General features: G+C 50.2%; 1 non-coding gene across 1 annotated transcript; it reads left to right on the top strand.

Annotated features, from left to right (window-relative positions):
- Nucleotides 1-4,772: 4,772 nt before the first annotated feature.
- TRNAT-AGU lies at nt 4,773-4,846 on the top strand. The gene has a single exon. It is a non-coding gene; the product is annotated as a tRNA-Thr (tRNA).
- Nucleotides 4,847-9,666: the final 4,820 nt, after the last annotated feature.

The raw sequence follows: 9,666 nt of genomic DNA, 5'->3' as shown, positions 1-9,666 counted from the left end.
CACTTCATCGGATGCATGCAGTTAAAAATACAGTAGGAAGATATATATACACACAGAGAACATGAAAAAAATGGGTGTTGCCATACACACTATAACAAGAGTGATCAGTTAACGTGAGCTGTTATCAGCAGGAGAAAAAAACCTGGTGTTGGGAGGAACAGGAGAAAGGACAAAGGAAGCAAGAGACGAAGAGAAAAGAGGGATCAGACAGTGGATGGAGCAAGAGGTGAAACAAAAAGGACAACCCCCAATGTCCCCAGTGATTCTAAGGGACAAAATCCAGGTGTGCAATAAAATTCTGCCTCCTTAAGCTCATGTTTTCCATGCCTAGAATTCAACTCTCAACAGATGGATCAGACTGAACAGGTTTCACACCTCCAGGAGGCTCTTACCTTCTAAACAGGGATGGCTGATTTCCAGTAAAATCACTCCAAGGGAAGGAGAAAACTCGAAAGAGGTACCTCCTGGCGCTCACGTCCGTGAACCCCAAAACTCTCTCAGTCCACAAAGAGAGACATCGAGAAGGAGACTTGCTGAAGCAAAGCCACAGGGGTCTCTGAGGTTTCCTGGCCCCTCGCCCTGTCCTGCCTGGCTGATGTCAGCATCTCTCTGTGAGGTCACCACCTCCCCACCACCTTGGACCAATAGGCTGAGGTCCTGCAAAGGCCTTTGTGATGTCACTGCCACACCCTCCCTTGCTGTGCCAATGTCCTGCCCTGGCCAGGCACTTTGGAGGTTTGAGCTACTCCTGTGCATCACCCCACTCAAGGAGCGTTCGTTCTAGGCAGCAAGCCGGCTAGACAGGGAAACATCAGATGCTGCTCCCAAAGCTACACTCAGTTTTTCAGAAATTAGTCGACTTTATGGCCAGAAGAGACCATTAGAGCATCTAATCTGACCCCCTGCATATCACAGGCCTCCTGTAGGACACCATAGCTATTTCTGGGGCAAACACATTCCAGAAAGGCATCTAGTCTTCATGAAATGACATCAAGAGATGGAGAATCCATCACTTTCCTTGGTAACTTGTTCCTGTGGTGAATCATCCTCGGTGCTGAATATTTGTGCCTTAGTTGTAATATGAATTTGTCTCTTTTCACCTTCCAGCCATTGGGTCTTGTTATTCCTTTCTCTGCTAGATTCAAGAGCCCTTTAATACCCAATCTTTTCTCTCCATTAAGGCACTTCAACACTTCAGTGAAGTCACCTTTCAATCTTCTTTTGATCAGCTAAACAGGTTGAGCTCTTTCAATAGCTCACTAGAAGGCATTTTCCTCCAGACCTCACAACATTTGGTGGCTCTTTCTGCCCCAGCTCCAATTTCACAACATCTTTTTCAAATGAGGACACCAAAGCTGAAGGCAGTATTCCAGTATCAGTCTCACTGATGCCATGTCACCTCCTGTGACATTATTGACATAATCTGTAACTGTACAGATCACCGTTGTGACCACTGTTCTATATTTGCAGCCAATATTGTAGAAAGGTGTCGTGCAAGGGGGAGAGGTTCTGATTGGTTGATTATAATGATGCTATCTCTAGATACGTATCATTTTTGTAGTTCACGTTATGAATATTGGCTCTATGCTGCCCGTATTTCAATCTTGTGCTCTGCTTCCGGTGTCAGTTCTGTCTAGCCTGCTTGATGGCCCATTAAGGGCCATCAGCTATACATTCGCCCCATTGAGAGAAGGCAGATACGCCTTGTGACTCAGCAAGGTAGCAGGGACCTGCCTATGGACAGAACTCTAAGGTTTTTCTGTGCCACGTGCTGGATAGAGTGTCCTTGGGACAAAGAAAGCAAAGACCATATGGCAAGAGACTATAAAAGGCTGATGCCTCGTCTCCATCTTGTCTTCAATCCTGCTTCATACCTCTGGAGGGACTTTGCTACAAACTGAAGCTCTGTACAAATGACTGAATGACCCATCCTAGCTTTGAATAGACTCCAGAGACTTGATTTGAACCTGCAGTTTATTCCATCACTGTTACAAGCCTGAACCAAGAACTTTGCCATTACTGTATGTGAAGGGTTCAAATGCATGTGCATTTTATATAACAACCTGGTCTATGGATTGTGCCAGCTCTTTTCCAGACCCAAAGTCCAGAGTATGGTCAAGGACCAGAGGCCTAGGAAATCGTGATCAGCTAAGAGAAAGCTGGGGTAAACAGAAAGCCTTGCTTGCTAAGATAGGCCCGGTCAGCAAATTGCCAGGTGTTGGAGCTAAGAACTAAATGATTGTGTCTTATTCAGAATTGCAGACTGAACAAAGAATCCCTATTCCTATTGTGTTTGTTTCTTCTCTAGGGAGACATTCTTCCCACAGATCCAACCTTGAGTTTATGAAAAGTTGGCACGTCAGTATAAGATATGGCATCCTTCCACCTCCCTTCCACGGGACCAATGCCTGCCTTAAGACCAGGGGCGGCTCTAGAAATCAGGCTGCCCCAAGCAGCGGGGTGCGCTGCGCCGCCCTTCCCGGTCTCGGCGGGTCCTCTTCCCGCGCTCGGTTGAGCTCCGCCGGCATGCCAGCGGCAGATCCACCGGAGCCCGGACGAGCGGATCTGCCGCAGGCATGACTGCGGGAGCTCAACCGGAGCCGTGGGAAGAGGGGACCCGCCGCAGTCATGCCTGCGGGAGCTCAACCGGAGCCACATGCCGCCCCCCCAGGAAAGGGCCGCCCCACGCGCCTGCTTGGCGCGCTGGGGTCTAGAGCCACCCCTGCTTAAGACACACAGAAAACAATCTTTATTGCCATATACTTTCACTCTTTCTTTGCTTTAACCCCTAGGAATGTACCTGTTGGACAATCAAAGGAGTTGCTCCATTCCTATGGATCCCAAATCAGAATTCAACATATATATTTTATACTAATAACATTTTATCAAAGTATTAATGAAATGTTAACTTGCTAACTTGAGACCATGGGTGGAGACATTATCTAATCTGTTAATCATTGGCTAATGTGCTATCTTGTCTTGCTGCAAAACCTGTCCTGGGGTGTGGAACTGCCTACCCCGTCACTTTCCCCCACCCATGGAAAATCTATATATTCTATTATAATTAATTAATTAACAGAGTCTCTGAGCCTAATAAGCCCACTCCGCCAGCACTGTGTGTAATAAACTCCTATTCTTGACCTCTACACGGTGTAGATTTGTGTCCTTCACAGACACCTGCTGAATAAAGAGGAGATTCAGCATCCAGCTTGACTGAATGTGTCTCCTCTCCCCACAGCTTGGTGATCTTTTGAGGAAATGGAGAAGACTGCCTTTGCCTAGCTGTACATCGCTTGCAAAAGAAACAGGTCTTTTTGGTGACAAGTGTTGAAAGGAGCCATTAGACAAATGTGGAGACAGGAAAATGCCCCCAATTCAACTGGCATCTGTGGATGCTGAAGCCACAACAGAGCGCTAAACACTATATGAGAACGGCTGGTGTCAGAAGAGTCTCTACCAAAGCCTTTTGCCACCAGCAGGGGCCTCTCTGTGCACAGAACTCCTGGTAGCGTGATGGCTGCAGACAGTGGAGAACTCCATTTTGGCATCTCTTTTGTGGTGAACATCTGCAGTGGCTATTAAAAGGTCTCTAGACAGTGATCTTTGTGAAGAGCTGGCTGAAGAACCTTCCTACTAACCAGGAGAGCCTGGCTTGGCCCGACAGTTCTTCCTTGCCGAACCTAGTGTGTCTGTTGGCTCCTTTTTTTGTAGCTCTTTTCAGAAAAAGAAAAGATCTGTCAGCAGAATCCTTCTAAGTGCTTGTTTAAGACAGAGAGCCTTCCTTGCGGCTAAGTCTTGGTGCCACGGGGCATGCCTCACTGCAGCACCTCCTGCTGACCATCCTAGCAATTAGCTCTGGTTCACCGGTGCGCCTTCATCTAGTAGCATCTGGCCACCATCGGTTCTATCATTAGGACCCTTGTTGCTCTCAGGACTTCAGTGTCCTCTTATGGACACAGCCCTCTGGCTGTGCCCCACTCAGTTCTCTCCCCCCTGCTGGGATGTCCTCTACCCAGACACTTGCCTCAGTGGCCGGCTGCAGTCCAGGGTGTAGCCACCTGTGCCAGTGGCTACTGAGGCAAAAGGTGTGAACCTCCAACCCTGCCATCTGTTTCCCTGGACCATTTCCCAACAGACCTAGAACCTTCCTCCACCTTTGTATCAGGGCCTTAGTCTGGCAGTAGTCAGCCAGGAGGTCACTCATGCACCCCTTACCCCAGCACTACTCTGATCATGGTGCCCTCCCTGCTCCTGCCTTCCTTCCTTCACAGCAGCCAATCCTCCCTCCTCAAACTCCAAGGAATGACTAACTCTTGCTGTGCTGAGCAGCTCTTTATATATGGGCTGCTCCAGCAAGCCTTCTCCTGATTGGCTCTCCCAATAAGCCCTTTCTTGATAGGCTGGGTTCTGCACAGCCTCTTCAAGGCTGCCTTAATCTTTCTCCTGCTTGTTTGGGGCAGACAGCCCACCACACATGGAAAGTGGCAAATGAGAAGTCTGGAGCTGAAGGAAAGGTTACCATGACTCAGAACTGAGCCGAGGTTGCTGCGACTGAAACACAGATCACTAACCATTATATGATCACAATGACTGGTGGGAGAGACACATGTTAGAAGCCCTCTGTCTACTCAGCTGTGGCTTTCTGTGCACAGAGAGCCAGACACCTCAAGGTCTGCAAGTCTTGAGGGAAATGGGGAATGTCTGTACTTTAGAATTTGCGGGTGTTGACTTGAACCATGAAATGAAACAGTTGCAAATACTTTCTTCAGGCAGGCACCATGGCTTAGCTGGCTAAAGCACCTGTCTAGTAAACAGGAGATCCTGGGTTCAACTCCCGGTGGTGCCTTGGTGTATGGCTTTTGTCTCCTCTGCTCACATTTTCCTGTGTCTTCCTAGGAAACAGAAGAGGCCTCCCTTGGTATCCAAGCCATTGCTTGCTAAGGAAAAGGCTTCTTTGGAGAGAAGCATTGGAAACAATCAAATCACAAACCTGGAGTTGATGAAAACGCTGCTATGACTGACATTGGCATGGCGGTTGCTTCGACTGCAATTGCTGCAACACGAGAGCCTGCACCACACATCCTTGTGATTCCCTGGAGATGTTCACACACAGATGTCATGTCACCTTCCTTTTGATTGTCATTGATGAAAATGGAGCGGTTGGGAGAAAAGTCCCAGAGAGTCGCACCGTGGCTAAGCTGGGTGACTCACCTGCCAGGTAAAGTGGAGTTAGGGATGCAGCTCCCAGTAGTGCCTTAACAAATGTGTCTGCTCTTCCCACCTTTTGGTGAATCTTTTGGAAACAGAGAAGACTGCCTCTGCCTTGCAATGCAAATGCTTGCAAAAGTTAGAAAACAACTGGTTTCAAGTGTCAGAAGGAAGCACATAAGAAATGTGGAGACAAGGAAAAGGTCATCGTAACTCAACATGCATCCATGGCTCTTGAGGCCAGAACGCAGAGCAGTAAGCACTGTACAACCACAGCAAAATCTAAACTTTACACCTTATTACACTAGGCAGTTGTTAGGTCAAGCAATTTTCTCATCCTACTGGATGTTACCCTCCTTAATACATAGAATTCCCCCTAAAACCTGGATTATTGTCCTCAGATGACCTTCATTTTCTCAGGATTCCTGCTGCTTCCAGCATAGATGTGGGAGGAAAAGGCAAAACATGATGCCACAGTCTCCTATTTTATATCCTTAGTTCAAGTGTCTAGCAGACACTTGCCCAGAAGTGTCTGGATGGGCTCTGCTGAGTCACTAGGTTGGGGAATCTTCCTGGTGTGGTCTTGTGCAACTGAGTCATAGACTTGAGCAGTCCCCACAGTGTTGTGTTTGGGCATCTGTCACTGAATTGGAAATCCCTTAATTACAATTCCTCTGCTGATTCATGGCTGTTGAACACCCTCCTCAGCAGGGGTCGCTAGCAAAATTATAGCCTATTTCAGTAACAACCATACAGCAAAATGCATAACTTCACACACCCTCATGCTATACATATTTGGACAGAATAACCGATTTCAGCAGATCATGACTTTTCATATGATAACTTACATGGAATGGTTTGTAGGACATATCACAGCCATATATGAATGATGACTATGTGAGCTACAGGGAGCTATTTTGAAGTACATCATGTCACAAAAGCCTCTAGAGACTGGCCTTTGGGGAGAGCTGGCTGAAGAGCCTTCTGCGTAACTGAGAGATCCAGGCTTGGCCCTGTCAGTTTGTGCTTATGAACTAAACTTGTCCGTTGGGCTCCCTTTTTTGTGTCTCTTTCACAGAAACAGAGCAGAAGTTCTTGGCCAATCCTTGAAAGTGCTTGTTCAAGACACAGAGAGCCTCTGTGCTGGGGCAGGGGTAGGGGTGCAGGAGGTGGTCGGGGGTGGAGGTGCTTACCTCGGGCAGAACAGCTCCCAAAGTGACTGGCACACACTCCTCCGGCAGTGGCTCCTAGGCAGTGGGATACGGGGGCGGGTCAGCTGTGGCGTTTGCACTCAGGGCTGCAGGGATATGCCGGCCACTTCCAGGAGCAATGTGGCAGGGAGGGAGGGGGCAGAGTGGGCAGGGAGCTGCCTTAGCGCTGCTGGCACATCTCCGTGTGTCACTTGGGGAGGCATCAGGTCCCTGTGGGCTGCCGGGGGCAGGGGCCGAGGGGGCTCGGGCCACCCCTTTGCCTCCTCTCTCCAGGCTCCCAGCCCATCTTGCCGGCCGACAGGGATTTTAGGGTGCAGCAGCACAGGGAGCAGGAAGGGCAAACCACAGCGGCTGCCTCCCCCCCCACATGCAGGAAAATGGCTTGACCTGCTGGCCCCACGGACTAAGGCACCAGGCCTCCAGCTTGCCCCATTCGACCCAATGGGTTGATCTTGTGGCCAGAATTATTTGCAGTTGGGATTTCCCCCAACAGTGCCCCACGGGGTCCAGGGTCAGCTCCAGCACAGGCCACGCAGGAAGGCTTAATGCTCGAGCTGCAGCACATGCTGGGCAGGCTTAAGGCCGGGCTCCCCATGGCAGGAGAGAAGAAGAAGACTGGGCCCCTGGAGGGGCAGGCTGGGGCTTCCTGGATCCCATTTGCTCACAGCCAGCGCCCTGCCCCCACTCCCATGTCATCAATGGCGCCCCCAGGTCAGCCAGAATGGAGCAGCGGTTTTCACTGCACCAAGTCCACCTATGGCTTACAGGCAACTCCCAACGCCCCACCACAGCCCACCATCTGGGCCACAAAGGAGCCCACTCAACCTCACCATTGCTGCTTTTCCTTCCCCACAGTACCCCGCTTCTCCTGGGCTGCAAGGAGCCATCCCTGGGAAGCCAACAGGCAGGCACAGGATTCTGCCTCCCAGCAGCCAACAGCACCTCCCCCGGCTTTGCAGAATGAATGGTGACGCTCTACTAACCCCATTTAGCCACAATGATGTGCTTACTTTCTGCCCTGCCTTTCTCAGCTCGACTTTCCTCTTTTGCCCCATTCCTGCCTCACTTCCTCCTTTGGCAAGTCACGCAGAGGAGGCCAGCAGGAAGAGCCGGCCTCCACCGGCCAACCTCCAACAGCAGAGGAGGCCAAGCCACAAGCCTCCAAAAGGTGACACACCGCACTCCTCTAGGTTCTCCAGACTGATGCCAAGGTGCTTTCTCCACTGCTGTCAGCACCCTCTCTCATGCGGGGGTTGGAGTTATCCCACGGACAGGCCACTAGGAGAAGGAGGAGGCCTTCCTGAACAGCAAGGGGATCTGGGAAAAGGAAGCCAGCATATTTCTGCCTGGTTTTGAACCAGGGACCTTTTGCATGTTAGGCAAATGCAATAACCACTACACTACAGAAACGCCATCTGTTTGGTTCTTGCTCACCCTGGCACAGACCGATGGACAAACCTGGAGAAAGTGGTGGCAGCCCTTCGATGGGTCAGCTGGCAGAGCAGAGCACTGGAGCCGGCGCTCAGGAAGTCGTCCTTACGTCGCCCTTGTGACTCCAGCTTGAGGGAGAGCTTCTTTTTCTTCCCCTTGCTGACAAAGAGCAAGAGAAGAATGAAAGGTCAGGTGGGCCAACTCGGTGCAGAAGCCCATGCTGTCTTTTCCTGATGCATAGCCTGAAATGAGGGACTCGTGGCAGTTAAAGGAACTGCTGCACTTTCAGAAAACATCCCACCCGTGCACAAAGGGGGATAGACGAGCGTGTTAGTCTAGCATGCTCCCAACTGAGCTACTTCAGCAGCTGCTCAGTTTCTTTTTGGCCTCCTGCTTTTCTGTCTGGGATGTTGTTGTCAGCTGTGGCACAGAAAAAGGACGTCATTGCGAGCGGCCCATGCAGACAAGATTCACTTTTGCCTTCCTTGCTCGGCTTTACTTGCTTCCTCGCCCTATTCCTGCCTTAGTTCCTGGGTTACCCGAAGGCAATGGGGAGCCAGCAATACCAGGAGGAAGTTGGGCAGCTAGACCCTGGTGGCAAAAGTCCTGCCGCCACTTGCCACCCCACTCTCTTCTCCCAGCGTCACACATTGGCCACCAGGGACTTGGGGCCCAGCAGCGCAACGGAAGGCAGTGCACAGAGCCACCCTCGTCTTGAAGCTCCGGCTCATTAAACCACATCTTCAGTCGCTGATGGCCAATGAGAGACCGACATGGCTTGCTATTTTAGCACTTGGAAATGCCATTGGTCAGTCATTGATCTCTGTAATGCTGTTACAGAACAAAGGAAAATAGAATCTCAGTGTGACATTCTATACCTTCGGGAGCGGCTGTAACCCCATAATCATCGTGATCTTACATATAGAGCATGACTTGTAAGGTATCAGGGAAAGGATATGATCGGCTGAAAGTCACTTCTCTACCCATAGATGTAGACCACTCATGCATATGAAGTCATGAGAATTGTGCAGTGTGGTTGTCACTGTGCTGCAAGGTGGGGGAGTCAGCCAAATATTAGCTCCCTAGTGGCAACAGCAAGGAAAATAACCAACACCCGGACAGGGTGTCAAACAACCCATCGACAGCCATTGTCCAGCAAGGGAGCTACAATGCAATGACTCACCTGCATGAGGACACCCCAGGGGAATTGCTCAGACTTGCTTGGAGAGACGCAGTGATGCTCACCTGACTCTGAAGGGGCGGGGGGCAAAGCCATGAGGGAAGAAAGGACATGATAAAAGGAGAGACATTTGCTAGGCTTTATCTCTCTCATGATTTGGATTCCTGGTTTTTCACCCAGGCGGCCTGGGTTCAATTCCCAGTGTGGGAACAATACAGAGCTTTTGCTCAGAGGGGAGGCAGGAAATGAAAGGAATGGGAAGGGATCCTGCCAGCAGGGGAGTTGGACAGTGTTGGAAGGGGACCCCAGAAGTGGGGGTGGGGCAGTGGTCCTGGGGGGAGATGAGGGAAGGATCCCAGCTCTGTGGGAAGTTGACATTCTGGAGAGCACAGGCCTGGCATGGGGGGTGGGAGGAGTGAGTGTGTCCCTCTAAACTCACCACCAGCAGACTTGGAAGAATTACGTATTTGTTGGTAAATGTCAATTTCTGTGTAAAAACACAACCCAATGGCAAAATCTTTCCATCGATAATCATCAAAACTAACAGATGGGCAAAGTAAGAAACATGTTGCTTGAGAACTTATCCTATTCTAATCCTCTAGGGTTCCCTTTTGCCTTAGGCACCACCACGTGGGC

This window comes from Mauremys reevesii, linkage group 14 (assembly GCF_016161935.1).
Source record: "Mauremys reevesii isolate NIE-2019 linkage group 14, ASM1616193v1, whole genome shotgun sequence".
In the NCBI taxonomy this organism is placed as follows: domain Eukaryota; kingdom Metazoa; phylum Chordata; order Testudines; family Geoemydidae; genus Mauremys; species Mauremys reevesii.
Note: the sequence above shows the minus strand (reverse complement) of the source record. Positions and strands in the feature narration are given on the sequence as shown.